This window comes from Balaenoptera borealis (genome assembly GCF_965194805.1).
Source record: "Balaenoptera borealis genome assembly, chromosome: 9".
NCBI classification, from domain to species: domain Eukaryota; kingdom Metazoa; phylum Chordata; class Mammalia; order Artiodactyla; family Balaenopteridae; genus Balaenoptera; species Balaenoptera borealis.
This window is the reverse complement of record NC_138873.1, coordinates 4,457,184-4,475,606: the sequence shown is the minus strand read 5'-3', so window position 1 is coordinate 4,475,606 and position 18,423 is coordinate 4,457,184. Positions and strand designations below refer to the sequence as shown.

The window sequence follows — 18,423 nt, the reverse complement described above, 5'->3', positions numbered from 1 at the left end:
CAGGACTATCCAATGGCAAAAATAAATAAATTTTGCAGATGTAATTAAGATTTCTAATGAATAGACTTTGAATTAATCACAAGGGAGATTATCCTGGACGGGCCTGACTTAATGAGGTGGTACCCCTTCAAGTGAGTCCAGGCCTTCTCTTAAGGGAGATTCAAAGTGGTAGAGACATTCCTCCACTGGCCTAGAGGAAACAAACTATCATATTGTGGAGAAGTTCGCCCGGCAGGGCATGACAGGTGGCTTCTTGGAGCTGATGTCTTCAGTCTTACAACTGGTAGGCCCTGAATTCTGCCAAGTACAGTGGGCTTGGAGAAGACCTTAGGTCTTTGTGGCTAACACCTTGATTACAACCTTGGGCAGATGGTGAGCAGAGAACTGAATTAAACCATATCAAGACTTGAAATGGGCAGCTCTGACTTTGGTCTCTTGGAGCCCAGAGACTCCATGAGAACTCTGACACCACTTTTCTGAACATCATGTAGAAAGTAGTTTTCCCTAGACCATGGCAGCGAGGCTATCTTTCAGCCTCCAGAGCAACCAGCTTCCAGCTGAGCATCACTGAACGACTGTGGTACATACCATGTGGAGCAAACGAATCACCCAGCTGAGCCCTGCCTGAATTCCTAACTCATGAATGATATCAAATAAAATGGCTGTTATATTAAGTTACTGAGTTTTGTGGCGGTAGCTAACTGGAGTGGGGAGCTCTACTTAAGGACAAAAACAAAACAAATAAAAACACACACATGCACACACACACAAAACACTTTAATTGAAAAATTGGGGTATCAAATTCTCCACCTATTATTGTCGAGCTGTCTAATTTTCCTCTCAATAATTTCAGTTTTTCTTCATGTATTCTGTGGGTCTGTTTTTGGATGAATATGTTTATAACTTATGTCTTCTTGATGGATTGACCCTTTTACTGTTATATCATTTGCTTCACCATAATACATTTTTTTTTCTTAAGGTCTATTTTGTCTGATATTACTGAGACCAGTCTAGCTCCCTTTTGGTCATTGTATACACATAATGTCTTTTTCTATCCTTCTACTTTCAAACTAGTGTTTTTGTCTTTGCATCTAAAACATGTCTCTTATAGACAACGTATAGTTGGTTTAAATTTGCTTTTTAATCAATTCTGCTATTCTCTGATGTATAATTGGAGACTCTTATCTCATTACATTTAATGAAATTACTAATAAGTTAGGATTTATACCTGTCATTTTGCTATTTGTTTTCTTTACGTGCTTCGTTTTTATTCTTCTGTTTCTTCATTACTGCCTTGTTTTATGTAAACTAGTTTTCTAATGTACCATTTTATTTCACTTATTCACATTTATATTTCTTATTGTTTGGCCTGGGTTTACCATTAACATCTTAATTTATAACAATATAGTTCAGGTTAATCTCAAATTAATTTCAGTAATATATGAACTTTGCTTCTATACTGCTTTCTACTCCCTTTAAGCTGTTATTGTCACTAATTACATTTTAATTCATTGTGTATCATCAGTGTTGATTTATAATTATTTCATCATCAGTTGTCTTTTAAATGATATAGAGAATAGAAGGAGTTACAAACAAAACAAAAAAACAACTAAAACAAAACAAAATCCACTCATAAATTCTTCATTCAAACTCATGAAACTCCAGAGGATTATAGCTTAGGAAAATTAATGCTTTAGATAAGCAATTAAAATGTTAGCTGCTCTTCCCCAGAGTCCAAATTTAAAAATTGTCTACTATCACCCTAGAGTATAGTCTCAATCACACCTCAGATTAAAACTGAAATGCACAATTTTTGCTTGTATGTATGTTTCAGTGAGTGGCATTGTCATTAATTGGCCACCATTTTATACGTATACATATCTTTTCTAACTGAGGTCCGCTCTCTTGTACAGATTGTATAGTCACTGGTTAGGAATCCAGGCCTTGTTTATTAAACATTCTGGTTTAAACATTCTGGTAATTTCGTTAATTGATATTTTTCTGTGCCTAATTTTCCTCATCTATAAAATGAAAGTAATAATTCTTCCAGCCTGTAGGGTTGTTTTGAGAATCAATACAAGCTAAGGCCTCAGCATCTTGCACATGGCAAATGCCCAGTACATGCTGGCTGTTATTTTCCTGCTGCTGAATTCAACTCTCTCCTCCTGAGCATATGCTCTACACTCCACACCCAAATCTTGATCCTTATATTGGCTTTGATCTATTCGGCTTCTGAACCTTAGCCTCAGATCTATTTCCCTCTAGTCTCAACCTAACTTTCTCAACTCTCCCTTATCCCCACCTACTTCTTCAACTGCAACAGAATCTCAGGTCCCAGGTACTTTCTTTCTCTTATATCTCAGTCTTCTCTGGGCTTCTCTTCTGTGGCAAAAGCCAGCTGCTCCCAGAAATTTGTCTTCTCCCCTTCCTGCTGGGCACACAGCAGCCTGCATTTCCTCGTCTCCCTTGCTGTTAGATGGAAGCAACACAACAGGAGTGGAAGTGATGAGTGTCACTTCCGTTTTTCCACACATGCTCCTTTGTGATCTTTTCCTATCCCCTGACCAGATGGAAAACACACGTCCTGAAAGCAACAGAGCCTGAGTCCCCGTGACTGCATGATTTCATGGCTAGACAGACCCCTTCTCAACTCTCCAAATCTTCTACCCTACCAGTCTGGAACCATTTAAAATTGTAAAAAGAACAAGAAGTACAATTTTTTTTTGGCGTTGGATCTATTGTACATTTCCAGGGGAATTTGTTAAAGGAGAAAGTGTTATCTTCTTATACATAGAACATGCTTACAAACACAGTCAGACTTAAACACTACAGATTCAAATGGCATTTTTCGAACAAGAGCCTTATCTGAGAAGTGACCATATGAGCTGAAATGCTCAGCATATAGATGGGGATGGAACAGTCCCTGTTCCTGCCAGGCTTGAGCTCTTTAGTCCATTGTTTCAATCATTCTTTTGACAATTTCCTTAAATCCTCACCCCCATTGTTCTTCCATTGTGATTGCCCAGGCATGGAGATGTCTACACCACCCTGAGTGTGCACACCTTAGCCATGCTAGTTATGTCACATCTCTGCTTCCACCTGCCACCTCCTTTCCCATGTCTTCACCTCCTGCCTCAGGAAGAAAACAGATGCTGCATTTACTGGCACCTCCCAAAAGGGTGGCAGCCAGAGATTGTGTGTGTGTGTGTGTGTGTGTGTGTGTGTGTGTCTTTCTTAACAAAGGGAGTGTCATACTTTATAATGTAGGAAATAACTGACAGCAAAATGTAACTAAGATTAGCCTAATAAGGTATTGTATTTATATAAAACCAAAAACCCACATATGTTGTTTTTAAAAATGTGTCTTGTTAAAAAAAAAAGAAAGCACCATCAGTAAATTTGTCTTTATTCAGAAGCAGCTGTTTATAAGGGAGATTGGAGAATAATCGTTATGGGTCCCTTAGGCAGACAACATGGGGCTGTGTGTTCCAGGGGTGAGTTTTGCATGCCTGGAGGTGACTTTGTAAGTTAACTGAAGGAGCTGATCTTCCTGTGTCATAACCCTTTCTGTTCAGCCCAGGATGGTATTTGGGTTCTGGAAAAGGGCTCTGCACCAGCTCCTGTGCGAGTAGCTAAAGAAAATATCTCAGCCGATGTCCCTTGCCCAGACCTGATCACTGGGAACAGATGGCAGCAGCCCTACAGCCACGGCACTGGGTCATTTCCCCTTCAGACGTGGTGCTGTCGGGCACTGAGTCTCCTCCGAAGGCTGCGTGTTCCCCGTGTTCCTAACCTCACACCCACCGAGGCACACGCGATACTCACAGGCACAAGCTTCTTCCTGTTAAATGCCGAGCCTTCTACGCCTTTGAGGACTTGGGGAATTTAAAGTTTTAATAGTGCAACAGGAAGCCCCTTTTACCTGGTGAAAAATGAAAAAAACAAAATCAGTTCCAAGCTCCCAGGCTAGTTTGGCTGGAAACACCTCACTCCATAGAAAAATACTACTTTTTGGCAGTTCATTCTGCCTCAACTTGATAAAACTGGAACTATGTTAACCAGAATAACCTAAAGGGTTAGCACTGGCCAAGAGAGGAATTTGTGAAAACCTTGGTGGCCAAAGCAAAGAAGCAGCTATTATTCTCTGGAACTTGTCTTGGTGACATAAGGAGGCAGAGAGACTGGGTCCCCCGAGGTTCCATTTGGCCTCATTCTCTGCCAGACCTTATTTGTGACTACAGGTCCTGTTGACCAGTGGCTGCCCTGGGACCACTGTGATGCCTGGTTGTGGACCTAGAGGAGCACTTACAAAGAAACTCAGACACATCACCTCTAGCTCTTCTGTGGCCCTACTCTGTCAGTTGGACATGCCCTGAGGTCTTTTCCTCAGACCCTGAATGTATGGTTGGGACTACATACCTGGCACCGAAAGGGGCTTTGGCCAGAGCTCCATGTCTTCTTCAGCCCTGTGTGTCCTCACTGTTACAGGCATGCCATGAAGATGCCTTTGCTTCTCTCTAGCTCATTGCCAACCCAGCTCGAGTCCACTCAACCGTGAGATGTCTGGGTCTTTTCTATTTTCTCCACGTACAGTCACCCAGGAGAGTGACCGTAAGACCCTTTGGAAGGGAAGTGGGGTATCATTAGCGTACATACTCACCATCGTGTTCCAGAGTCCATCATCCACTCACAGTGACTCTGCTTTCCTGATGGAGCTCGGGATACTTTCAATGGCATGGTCTGGGCTTGTTATGGGCTGAAGGTGCCCGCCCCGCCTGCCATTCATATGTTGAAGCCTTAGCCCCTGATGTGATGCTATTTGGAAGTGGGCCCTTGGGAGGTAATTAGGCTTAGATGAGGCCATGAGAGTGGGGCCCCATGCTGGGATTAGTGGCCTTATAAGAAGAAGAAGAAACCAGAGCTCTTTCTCTCTCTCTGCCACGTGAGAACACAGCCAGAAGTCAGTCACCTGCAAGCCAGGAAGAAGGTCCTCACCAGGAACCACATCTGAATGCACTGTGATCTCAGACTTTCCAGAAACATTAATGTCTGTTGTTTATACCATCCAGCCTGTGTGGTCTCAGTCTGAGCAGACTGAGACAGGCCTGTTTGTCCGGGAGCCTACTTAGTGTAAGTGTAAATTAAAAGGTAAAACTGGCTTCGAAAAGGTTGGGGACTTGACTCAGCTTCTTTGATTTTCACGAAAGTTGCGGAGGCCAGCTTCTGCTTGGCCACCATTGCTCCTCCATCTCAGGCAGCCAAAGAAAATAGGATGATACCAGATTGGATTCCGTCTCAGACACTGGGAGTCACTTGATCAGAAATCAGTACATTATTGCCCATGGGGCTGCCGCCTTTTTTTGTTGGTACGATTTGTGGAAACACAGCCACAGTCACCCACTTACGCATTATCTGTGGCTACTTAAGCACTACGACAGCAGAACTAACTGAGTAGCTGCAACACAGACCACACGGCTTGTAAATTCTAAAATATTTGCTATCTGGTCCTTTAAGAAAAGTTTACTGACCCTTGATCTGGGGGCTCCCAGTTATTCTAAACTCTCATATTTGTTCATGTTTGGTAGCAATAATTCATTAAAATATTGGCTGCTTATTTTTCTTTTGTGGAAGCTGCCTCCCCCTTCGTGATCTGCAAAGAAGTGGTCTGCATGGCCCTTTTCTCCTTGAGGAGGGGTGTTTTTACTTTCAAGAATTCAGTCCATTTTGTTGCCCCGTGGCCTCAGCTTTCTGATGGACTCAAGAAAATTAGGATTTTGTAGATTATTGGCTTTTGGTCATCATTAGGGTGGGAGTAATATTTTTCTTGTGACTTTTTACGTCCTAATTAGAAGTGAAATACCAGAACACTTGGAGTCTAGATAATTAACATTAATAACTATTAAAACATAAATATGTGTCCTTTAGCATGTCTTCCCTATCTGCATATCTTCTCGCTTTAGTAATATAGACAGAAGGTAAGAATGAGACTTCTCTCTGACTCTGTAAATCTCGTAAAGGTGTGCATATTCTCAGAGTCCATTTTCCATGTCACCTCCCCTTAGGCGCTGTACTCCCACTTAGAGGACTGATAATGGAATATACTTAAAAAAATATGAGACTCTTGCTGTGTTTGGATGCAAACCTTGATGATAAAGCCAACAATTTTTTGGGTCTCTTTCAGTGAATAAACAATGGTAAATTTCTGTTATTTTTGTGTCACTAGCTTATCCATTAAACTTTTGTTTTTAATTATCCAGTGCAGTTAAATCTCCTTTCTCTTGGGTTTAACGATGCCAAGGACAGGTTCTCTTCACAGAGTTGGTAGAGAAAAATACCCCAAAGGGAGAGATGACTCTTTCAGATGTCATTAACTGCCCAAAGAGAATTTACCACCTCCTGAGTTAAATTGAGCATTAAGTGGCTCAGATGGATGGTTGTAACAGTGACATGCAATACCGTACAGGGGACCCTCTGAGGAACAAAGGGATAAGATCGATCAGCCCTCGATTAGCACCCAGACTAGGACCACGGTGTCATTGCCCCCTCATGTGCCATTTTTAAGGAGGATTACAGCTCTGGAGGTATGAGAGTTTCTGGCATAGCAAGAGGGACCAGCCCACATGTAACTTTTCAGACAGGTCAATAGGCACACTGACTGCTTTTCAGAATTTGGGGCTTTTTAAAGTAATTCTCCCAGTCCCCAGCATCAGGATACTTTATTTCCATCATTTCATTTCTTCAAGTTCCTTTTTATGTGAAAGCCTGTTGAAAACATCACCAGAGCAGCTTATTGATATTTATTAAAATGATCATTCGAGCAGCTGTGTCAATCCCCCTACTTTTCCTGGAAAACCAAGGTTCAAATGGAAGAGTTTCCATTTAGACAGGTGAGGAGATGGTGGCTGAATCCTCTTGACATTTAAATTTCAAGTCCATGGACATAGCGGGGTTATGAGGGCAGAAAGGACACCGGGCATCCCGACTTTTGTGCAACTTCCTCAATTCCATGGTTTTTTTTCCATGCAAAGCGTTTTGCACAGTTTTATTTTTAGAAAATTAAAATAATAGGTAGGATATTTTACACGAAGAAATATTTAAAATCTCTCTCTAAGGATAGAGAATAATATAAGCACTCACTTCTAACATCCAGATTTAAAGAAAGGTGACTTTCCCCCATGTTTACTTCAGATCACTTTTAATCTTAATGGAATAAAAGATTTCTGACCCAGTAGCCTACGCTTATCTTTCCTCAGAGGTAATCCCTGTGCTACAATTCATGGCAGCCACGTTCCCAGGTTCCTGTTTTCACGGTTGACCATTTCCTGACCTCTCCCTTCACACATCTGCACGCCCATCGCTGACTTCCTGGGCTCCTCCCCAGTCTCCTACTTAACTCTTGGGACCTCTTGCCCATCATCATCAACTACACTCACATTCGTGGATATTCGTTCACTTCTGTGTCTATGGGAAACCCAACTGCTCCTTTTCTGCATCCTCAGGATGGGGCCCAGTGCTGTCCACATTCTGTCTGCAAAGTCTATTTTCCACAAGCTCTTTTTTTAATTTTTATTTTATATTGGAGTATAGTTGATTAACAACGTTGTGTTAGTTTCAGGTGTACAGCCAAGTGATTCCGTTTTACGTATCCATGTATCTATTCTTTTTCAAATTATTTTCCTATTTAGGTTATTACAGAATATTGAGCAGAGTTCCCTGTCGCTCACACCACTTGTCTGTACCACTGTCATCCCCTCCTCCCGGAACTGTCTACTTCACTCTCAGTACCACCACCCCTACACTGTGCTTTGAATTATCTGCCTTTTTTATCTTCCCAAGATGCTAATATTATTGAATAGCTCCTCTCTCTTCTGTGTCTTAAAACTCTTTACTGGATCCTTATCATCAGTAATGAGACATCCTTAATCTTTCCCAAGGTAACAACAAAGCGAGGAAAATAAAAGCCTCCGATTGCTTCAGCATCCCTATACCTACATTCTGAGAGATATTTTCCCCTCCACAACCAAAATACGCTCATTCTCTTCTCATTTCACTTGATATTCACTCTTTCAAAAATACTGGTTGAAGTAAATAGTGAAGAGATACATAATAATAGAGCATATGTGTAAATTGGAAAGAATAACAATTTCGTGGACCCGGGTATACTCTCTCACCAACATAAGAAACAGAATAAATAACTAGTGACGCTGGAAAGTTCTGAATGGCCCTTCCAGATCCCATTCCCTCTTGCCCTGTAGCTTGGTTTTGCTTGCTCTGAATTTTATGTTAATAGATATACGTATTCTACAATTTGCTTCCATGTTATGTTATATTCTGGAGATTCATCTGTATTGTTATGTTTTATTGCTATTCATTAATTATTCCTGCTGTGTAGTATTCCACTGTATAAATACAGCATACTTGTGTTAACAGATGTTGAGTTTTTTGATATTATAAACTATGCTGCCATGGAATATTGTTTATACCTCCTGTTGCTCATGTGTAAGTTTTTTGAGAAATGGAATCACAGTGTAAGAGGTATGTGATTATTAACTTTAGCTGATATTGATAAAGTCATTTCCAAAGTGGTTGTACCAGTTTACACTTCTACCAATAGTGACCAATAGTGACATCTCCTGGCCCTTGATATTGACAGAGCCTAAGTTTTTATTTATAAGGTATGTAAAATTTTACTGGCTATTCCTGTTTCCTATTTTGTAAAATTTCTGCTTTAGTCTTTTGCTCATTTTTCAGTTGGGTGTTTTGTAACTTTTAATGATTTATGTGATACATACACATGCATACATATACCCATATATACATATGTCACCTGTGTGTATTTATATGTATATATATATATATATATATAATGAGTATATGTTTATGTGTCTATACATGTGTTTTTATGTAAATGTTTATTCTGGACTCGATTCCTTTGTTGGTTTTATGCATTATAAATATCTCCTCTGAGTTTATGCCTTTCTTTTATACTATCTTTTGATGGACTGAAGTTTTATATTTTAACAGTCAGATTTACCAGTCATTTTTCTTCATGTTTGTACTTTTTAAAATATGTTTAAGAAATCTTTTGGAACCCAAGAATTTAAAAAACATTTATATTGTCTTTCTAAATTTTCAAACTTGTTGTTAACTTTTGATCTCAATTTATCTCAGAATTGGTTCTTATATCTGGTATTATATAGGAAAGTTATTTTCTTTTTTTTTTTCCATGTGACTAACCACCAGTTCCCTAACAGATTTTGGACAGTCCATGCTTTTCCCCATGATCTAGAATGATTCCAAGTCCAGCCTTCATAAGTGTGGATCTCTTTTGAGGTCTTTTATTTTGCTTATTTCTTTAACTCTGCAGGACATGATATTTTTAATTACCCTAGTTTTATAAGTTTCAGCAGACAATGGGACAGTCTTCACTTTTTCTTTTACTCATTTGACTATTTGGCTCTTTATTTTCTCATATATTGATAAATTTTTAGAATCAGTACATCAAATCCAATAAAATTATTGTTTGAATTTTCACCCAGATATCCGCATGACTCATTTTCTCACCATCTTTATTCCTTTACCCCAATTTCACAGTTTCTGTGAGGCTTTCCATGGCCACCCTACATAAATTTTCATATTACCAAACTTTTTCTATCCCCCAATACCGACTTACTTTATCACTTAGCACTATTTGCTGCCTACCATACATTTATGATTATGTTGTTTATTGACCATATTTCCCACCAGAATTTAAGCCCTTTGAGGGCAAGGAGTTTTGCCTCTTTTATTAACCATATTATTCTGAATTCCCAGAATGGACCCAAATGAACAGACAGTGCTCTATAAGTATTAATTAAACTAATAAAATAAATGATTAATAGATTGTTTTGATTCCCACAATAGCGCCAATGGTAAATATTATTCTCAATTATTACATGAGGGAATCTAAGTTCAGGGTTAGTGTCATTATTTGCTTTCTCTAGTAAGAGCACAGATGGGACGCAATCTCAGGCTTTCAGGACTTTGGAAACGTTAGCCTTCCCTCACATTATTTTTCCTGGTAGAGAGATAGCATGATGCCTTAAACTTATTGGATGTTCAGTAAATTCTTGTTGATGACAAGATATTAGATATTTGTGTCCTTCATTACTTTTCATAATTTTTAAATTTTATTTATATCCTGTTTACTTCACTTAAATGTCTTTGTCTTCTCTATGAAGAACATGATAATTTAATTCCTATTTGGCTTCCACTCCAAATTACATGTATTCCTTTTCAAGTAAAAAAGAGGTGTACTTATATCTTTCCCCTGCTTCATTCTCTGAAGTTAGCACCAAGAAGTCAATAAAATCTGTTTTTTTAATGCTTTGACCTTGGTTTAGCCCTCATGAACTGATTCTGTATTTCTGATTTTCCCCCAAATCCTGTGTCACCCACTCCTGCAAAAAGTGCCACGCTTTCTTCTGTGTCACAAGAGTTGGATTGCTTCATCAAAAATGTGTACTCCTACACAAAGTCTTTCTTTCCTTCTGCTTACCAAGAGTCATGGTCTCCCACCATCCAGACTTCTGTGAATGGATTTTCATGCAACTATCATGCGCGAAGAAACCAAGAAGCCAAGGCCCATGACTGATGGGGACTGTCGCCGTTTCTCAGCCTGAAAATTTGTTCCTGTGACAAGATAAGCAAAGACAAGAGACTCAGTCAAAGTCAGCAGCTGCCGGAGGTTAAAACATGCATTTTGGTCACAATTCTAAGGAAGGCTAAGTGGCTGTAGCACAAGGGATATCTGGTATGTGCTCCTAAGGCAGGTGATACACAGTTTGATGGAAGCTTAGTGACGTTTTAGAGAAGAGAGATGTGTCTGATTGCTATTAAAACATCACCTTTAGTAATGGCATTGTGGGGCTCTTCCATCAAGCTGAGGTGCTGGTACTGCCACCCAGACATCCAGCTGGAGTCCAGACATCTATCGATGAGAGTAATACACCCGCTGCGGGCTAGAGGCTTCCAGACAGATTGTCCATGAGCCAAAGGCACCTCTCATCCTTCTCAGCTGCAGGAAGAACGGCCACAGAAAGTCATTCTGTTGTTTGATCCATGAGTCTTGGGGACAAAACAAAGCTTTAGTTGGACTGTCATGCATTAATCCCTATCATGCTTGCAAAATTAAAAGTAAATGTTTTAAAAGTCTGAGATGTTCTAAATTGTCAGCTATTTCAACAGAAAGAATTTGCTATGGAAATGAGATCCCTATGGTCACATGAATAACATGGATTTCTATTAAATGTTAAACACTGGAACAAAACAAAAAGACTTTGAATAAATATTTCCATAAGTAACAAAAACTTTTTAAAATCATTGCCTGGATCAGAAAAAATGCTCCATTCTTCTTTATCCTTCACCTACCTCCTCTTCTGCTTCCACCCAAGAGAGGGTTAAAAAACCCAGAAAGTCATTCAAAGGTGAACCTTATTTTCCTTTACAAAGAAATGCCTCTTTTAAAAAATAATTTGTTCCCAGTACCATGATGTTCTTTACGAACACAAATCATTCTCCTTCATCATTGAGTGGAGAGAGAGAGACAATACTGGCCCATGTGCGTAAAGTGTCTTCTTTTGATAGGACTGGGTGTACTTTTCCACTGGGCATTGTGCCCAGCTCATTGTAAGTATTTATTCATTTTTTATAAAATAAATTGCAGCTTCTATGCCAGTCCCTTCAGAGATAATGGGACCACGCATGCTATTATCGGAACAGTTCTGCCCTTTGAGTAACTTAGGGAGGGTTTCTGTGGTATAAGTAATGCCGGCTCCCACTCTGTGATGTGCAGAATAAGACCATTCTAGACACCCATGTTCCAGGTCTCTCTATCTTTTATAAACACCTGCACTCTACTTCTAAACGTCAACTCCATTGTCACAACATAATGAAAGAAACTTCAGATTCACTTCCTCTGTGCTTTCTTGAAAATGCAGCTAATGCAATTTCCTTCTTTGTGGGAAATCTTTAGAAATGTGGAGAAAATAACAAGTGATGGGAGCTGACAAATCAATGCAATTATAAAATGAGAAATTTAAAAATAAACTTTTATTTTATTTTTTTTTAATAAATCAGGGGACGTGCCACAATCTGTGAGTTGTGCCAGTTACTTAACCTCTTTGGATCTCAGAGTTATGCTCTGTGAGCTCATAATTAATAATAATAACCCATTTCTACATCAGGCAGTCATTAACAGTAATGATCACCATTTAATAGTAATGGCTGTCTGTTGGGAAATCTAGAAAAATGGAAGCCAGTGACAAAATGAGCAGACCTAGGCAATCAGTTCTTCGGCTGCATGGTTAGTATTAAGCTTGTTATCTTCACTCTTTTTTTGTAGCACAGTTGGAGAAGTTTCCTTTACTAGGATGCTCTTTTGTATGAAAAAGAAATACTTTCAGTGGTTAGGTTAGCATTCCATCCATGTGCTATGACTGTTTGTTGAAGTTTGTTTTGCCTACTTTGGGAAACAAATAATAAACTGATGTGCTACTTGGTAGTGACAAATGAACTGCAGCTTTATCAAGTGGTAAACCCCTGTGCCTGACAAATTGACTTAGAGCAATACAGTACTAGGAGTCAGTAAGATTCCATCCTCCCGGGTAGGTCCAAGTGGAAGGTAACTGCCTTTATGAGACACCTATTAAAAAATATGTGAAGTACAATTACTCCTGGGGAAACTGGAATGTAAGATGTATCCTGATTCTTGCTGACTCTGTTTAAACACAGAGTGAACTAGAAAGTGAAGAATGGGCATGAGGGCAGAGTCCTTGGCCAGCAGGCTGGATGCCAGGCGGGTAGGTGACTTTGGTTCCCCAGGAAGGCACTGGGCTTTTTTCCCTCGGGAAATTCTTATGATGTTAGATACACTTGGGCCTCATAAAATTAGGGAACATAGTGACATTTAATTAATTTAGGAAGCACGTTCAGAGCTTCATTTTCAGGTGTTAGGTTATGTGTTGAGAAGAGAGAGAAGGTAAATCATCGATGGTGTATTCAGAGAGGGAAACATCTCTCTTTTCCCTCCACCAGCTCCTTCTCCCTCACACTCAATCTCTTGTCTGTTGTTCACTCTTCTTTGTTTCATTCTATAACATCTCTCACTTCTCTCCTCTTCTCATCAATCCGGCTGCCACTGAAGCATTCCATATCTGCATTAATGACCTTAGTCTTTACTATAGCCTTGCCTGTGGCCCCTCTCACCTCTTCTTTATTCGTATGCACTCTTGCTAGGTTAATTTTTTTTTTTTTTGCAAGAACAATACTGATTTTTGTCACAAACCTGCTCAAAAACCCTCAATAGCTCTCTCTTTGTGTAAAGAATAAGTGTCCCAAACTTTTTAACTTGATATTTAAAGTCCTCAGTAAACTGGCCCCAATCTACCCATCTAACCCTCATTTCTCATCCCCTCACGAACACTAGGTTCCACAGAAGTGGAGCCATTCTTGTTTTGGTTCATAATTTCGCACCCTTGGATTGGCAGTCCTTCCATGTACCAAGAGCTTCTGTTACAGCTTGTTTTGCCTTATTGGAAACTAAGAAAAAAAGTTCCCCTTACTTGTATTAATGCTGCTCACTCTGACTTAAAGATTTTCTCTCAGATTCCTCCAACTCTCCACCTCAAATCATCTCACCTGTTCTGTAGAGCTTGGCTCTGATGCCACCTCCTCTCTCCCTTCCTTAACCACTGAACCCTCTTCCACCAGGAATGGAAGCTGCACCTCCTTTCTCCAAATCCCTAATATCTTTATACATTTTAAAGGCAAATTACCTTGTATTTTAGAATTGTATGTGCTTGCTATATTTCCTCTCTTAGTGGATAAATTCTTTGTGGTCAGGGTCCATATCTGATTTATTTTGTGTTCCTTTTTCAGTTTGTTACATGTAATTGACACTGGTTAAATATTTGTTGAATGTAAGCATTTCTATCTTGTTTTTCTATACTCTGATTTGGGAATACCAGAATGCATGGGTGTGTGTATTTCATTTTCAAAAAGCTCTGTACTTTTAAATTCTGACCTAAACAGACGTTGAGATGACATTACAGAATATTCATCCTCTGGTATTATCATATCTCATCCCCCAAACGCTTCCTTAAATGGCTTAGCTGACTTAATGGATTGCCTTTGTTTGAAGGATCATCTAAATATAATCTTCCTCCCCTCAAATTATTTCAATCACTGTGAGCTTTTGCTGACCTACTTTTGAAACGGTGGAGAAAACCTTCCCAGAGCCAACATTTGTGACTGCAGACAAGATAATAGTGTCAGAGTAGTTAAAGGGTACTGCAGGCCATTTTCCCCACAAAATTAAAATTAAGTAAGAGGATTCAGATTATTTCACACATCATCAATTGAGGTTCAAGAGGGTCCTTCATAATAACACATCTCTTTTTTGCCCAAATTCTGAACCAAGAGTTAGGTAATTTGGAGAACAGAATATTGCCTTTATTACTACCAAATCTGATTGTGGAGAAAGTGATTTACACCTGTAGACAAGCTGTATTCTTAGAATCACCTACTCAGACAGGTTGACTTATCTAGTCACAGGAAGTGCTGGACCCAAGCAGGCACCCACCCACATGGTTAGAACTTGAACTCAAAGACATATGTACTCAACACCTGGGGACCAAGCAGGAGACGTTCTCTGTGAGCAACAGTTACACTTGGAGAGGGAGAGAGAAGTGCCTGGCTGAGCCAAGCTGGGCCATCAGAGGAAGTGACGCCTCCTCTTTAGGCTGAGGTTAGAGCAAAGGCTTGGGGGTGACCAGTGACCACACGTGTTAAGGTAAGAGGCAGGATGGGGACCAGCTATGCCTCTGGCCCAGCACTTGCTCCTGATTATGGTAGAGTGGAACGAATGAAAGTGTCCTGGCTTTTCTTTTTTAAAAAATAAAAAAGGCATTTGGTTCTCCACTTCATAATTACTGGCTAGAGGGGTGGGATAAGGAGGATGGGAGGGAGATGCAAGAGGGAGGAGATATGGGGACATATGTGTATGTATAGCTGATTCACTTTTTTATAAAGCAGAAACTAACACACCATTGTAAAGCAATTATACTCCAATAAAGATGTTTAAAAAAAAGTCAATAAACCTCTTGAAATCTTGAATTCATCAAGTGTAAAATGAGGATAAAATAACAATAATAAGAATGAGAAGAGATAATATTTATGAGAGTACTTTTAAAACTATAAAATCTTCACATATATTAGAGATTAATATGAAATTCATGTCAGTTCTTATGTCAAATTTCTGTGGTAATTTATATCATAAAATGTTAAAAAGTTGTGTTATCTTTGATAAAGGAGGCAAGGATATACAATGGAGAAAAGACAGCCTCTTTAATAAGCGGTGCTGGGAAAACTGGACAGCTACATGTAAAAGAATGAAATTAGAATACTCCCTAACACCATACACAAATATAAACTCAAACTGGGTTAAAGACCTAAATGTAAGGCCAGCCACTATAAAACTCTTAGAGGAAAACATAGGCAGAACATTCTAGAACATAAATCACAGCAAGATCCTTTTTGACCCACCTCCTAGAAAAATGGAAATAAAAGCAAAAATAGACAAATGGGACCTAATGAAACTTAAAAGCTTTTGCACAGCAAAGGAAACCATAAACAAGACGAAAAGACAACCTTCAGAATGGGAGAAAATATTTGCAAATGAAGCAACTGACAAAGGATTAATCTCCAAAATATACAAGAAGCTGATGCAGTTCAATATGAAAAAAACAAACAACCCAATCCAAAAATGAGCAGAAGACTTAAATAGACATTTGTCCAAAGAAGATATACAGATTGCCAACAAACACATGAAAGGATGCTCAACATCACTAATCATTAGAGAAATGCAAATCAAAACTACAATGAGGTATCACCTCACACCAGTCAGAATGGCCATCATCAAAAAAATCTACAAACAATGCTGGAGAGGGTGTGGAGAAAAGGGAACCCTCATATCCTCTTGGTGGGAATGTAAATTGATACAGCCACTGTGGAGAACAGTATGGAGGTTCCTTAAAAAACTAAAAATAGAACTACCATACGACCCAGCAATCCCAATACTGGGCATACACCCTGAGAAAACCATAATTCAAAAAGAGTCATGTACCACAATGTTCATTGCAGCACTATTTACAATAGCCAGGACATGGAAGCAACCTAAGTGTCCATCGACAGATGAATGGATACAGAAGATGTAGTACATATATACAATGGAATATTACTCAGCCATAAAAAGAAATGAAATTGAGTTATTTGTGGTGAGGTGGATGGACCTAGAGACTGTCATACAAAGTGAAGTAAGTCAGAAAGAGAAAAACAAATACCGTATGCTAACACATATATATGGAGTCTAAAAAAAAAAAAAAAAAAAAGGTTCTGAAGAACCTAGGGGCAGGACAAGAATAAAGACTCAGACGTAGAGAAAGGACTTGAGGACACAGGGAGGGGCAAGGTTAAGCTGGGACGAAGTGAGAGAGTGGCATGGACTTATATACACTATCACATGTAAAATAGATAGCTAGTGGGAAGCAGCTGCATAGCACAGGGAGATCAACTCGGTGCTTTGTGACCACCTAGAGGGGTGGGTTAGGGAGGGTGGGAGAGAGAAGCAAGAGGGAGGAAATATGGGGATATATGTATACGTATAGCTGATTCACTTTGTTATATAGCAGAAACTAACACACCATTGTAAAGCAATTATACTCCAATAAAGATGTTTAAAAAAATGTTAAAAAGTTGTCATGTACTATGTCTAGTTCTTTTGAGATTACTTGAAATAAAGGAAAAGCTAGGCACTCCTTACCTATTTAATGAAACAGAGGAAAGCATAAAACCAAATGTATTAATCATACAAGTATAAACAAATAAATTACTCTATGGTAAGACTGTCAGATTACAAGAAAGTCTAACAATATATTGCTTTTGAGAGATAAACTCTTGGGAAAGGACTGAGAGAAGATGGACCAGGAAAATGCAGTTTAATAAAAAGGTAAAATTTAACAAGGAGAGAAGTATATTCACAATAATAAAAAGTTGTAATTTATAAATAAGATAAAACAGGAAAATTTATACCTATAAAAACTCATAACATCCTCAGGAAAATATGGATCCAAAAAAAGGTGACAAGACTGAGTGAAAGAAGTATCTGAAAAACTAAATAACAATCTAGATTCATGTAGACATGCCCAAACATTTGTGATATATCAAAAAAAATTTTTTTTACAAATGTCTATTCAATGATACAATGATACTCTTGTAATCTGAGATTCTTTACCTTTTAATAGAGTAAATTATATATATGTATGTATATACTGCTTTATGAGAGCAATTTGTGTTAAAACTTCAGAGAAGGTAAGAAGTCAGATGTCTACTATATTTGCTCTCATGGTTGCCAGAGTATTTCCCTCATAGAAATTTATAGATGTTCTGGTTATTTATCCACCAAAAACTTTATGGCTTAAAACAATAACGTTTATTTATTTTGCCCACGATGTGTGATTTGGACAGAGCTCGGTAGGAATCTCCACTCCGTCATAGAACTCATTTCCAAGGTCCCCTCACTCACATGGCCGGCCAGTTGATACCAGATGTGGCTGGAATCTCAGCTGAGGCTTTGTTGCAGGTCTTGTCTTTTCCACATGTGCTTTGTCATGGCATGACAGTTGGGTTCCAACAGCAAGTGACCAAGGGACAGAAGTGGAGGTTACCATTCTCTTAAGGTCTAAGTTTGGAAGCTGACACAGAGTAGTATGACAGTTCTACTAGGCAGGCTAACTGAGCCTACTCAGAATCAATGGGAGAGGAAATAGATTTCTACTTATTGATAGGAAGAGTGGCAAAGAATTTGCAGCTATTTTAAATTTACCCCCATAGCACTTTATGGACTTGTTTCTTTGTTGTTTTTAACATCTTAGTCTTCTCCACTAGTCCAAAAGCTCATTGACGGCCAACATGTGTCTTATTTATTTATGTAATATAATCACTTGTGAAATAATAAGGACTCCATGAATATAAATATGAGTCAACTGGCTTACTTTAGACTCTCATAAGAGGTAGAGCAGATATCATGATATCCCAGCACAGTTTAGCTTGAAAAATGCCAGTTGTACAACGCTCAGCCTAGTGCATAGACATAACTTCTTTCCTCTGCCATAAGGTTTTTAAGTCAGACTTCTCTGCTGGAAAAAAAAAAATACAATAACAACAAGCAAAGACATTTAAGCTGCCAAACAATCCTAAAAGCTAAATTTACAACAGACTTTTAACTTAAAAGCAGGATTGGCCTTCTTTTTTTTTTTTTTTTTAAGATTTATTTATTGATTGATTGATTGCTATGTTGGGTCTTCGTTTCTGTGCTAGGGCTTTCTC

At 38.9% G+C, this 18,423-nt stretch overlaps 2 long non-coding RNA genes across 2 annotated transcripts in view; one reads left to right on the top strand and one right to left on the bottom strand.

Moving 5' to 3' along the window:
- Positions 1–10,969, top strand: part of LOC309634532 — a 22,165-nt gene extending 11,196 nt beyond the window's left edge. Inside the window, exon 2 of the long non-coding RNA XR_014248187.1 lies at positions 4,196–10,969. This is a non-coding gene — a long non-coding RNA (uncharacterized lncRNA). The remainder of the gene's footprint in view (positions 1–4,195) is intronic.
- Positions 8,704–18,423, bottom strand: part of LOC309634530 — a 24,299-nt gene continuing 14,579 nt past the window's right edge. The window contains exon 2 of the long non-coding RNA XR_014248185.1: positions 8,704–18,338. This is a non-coding gene — a long non-coding RNA (uncharacterized lncRNA). The remainder of the gene's footprint in view (positions 18,339–18,423) is intronic.